Source organism: Chrysemys picta, chromosome 9, assembly GCF_011386835.1.
Source record: "Chrysemys picta bellii isolate R12L10 chromosome 9, ASM1138683v2, whole genome shotgun sequence".
Classification (NCBI taxonomy): domain Eukaryota; kingdom Metazoa; phylum Chordata; order Testudines; family Emydidae; genus Chrysemys; species Chrysemys picta.
This window is the reverse complement of record NC_088799.1, coordinates 93,416,684-93,416,971: the sequence shown is the minus strand read 5'-3', so window position 1 is coordinate 93,416,971 and position 288 is coordinate 93,416,684.

Genomic DNA, 288 nt, shown 5'->3' with positions numbered 1-288 from the left:
GTAGATTCAAACACAAGGATGACAATTAATGAAATCTCATGGAAAGCTAAATCCATATGTATAGTACATGGAACAGCAAGCATATGTGCTGATAGACTTCTTTTCAACAAATGCTGGGGCATACTCTCTCCTATTGTAGAATAGGGTAACCGAGTTTTGTGGCACAGCGATTTTTTGTGTGTGGTTAATTGGCCAGGTTGAAAAGTAACAGCAGGAACACTGAAAAAGCTCTACATGCAAGTGCTGATTTAAACAGCGACCCTGTCTGAAACAGACATGTTGAATTTT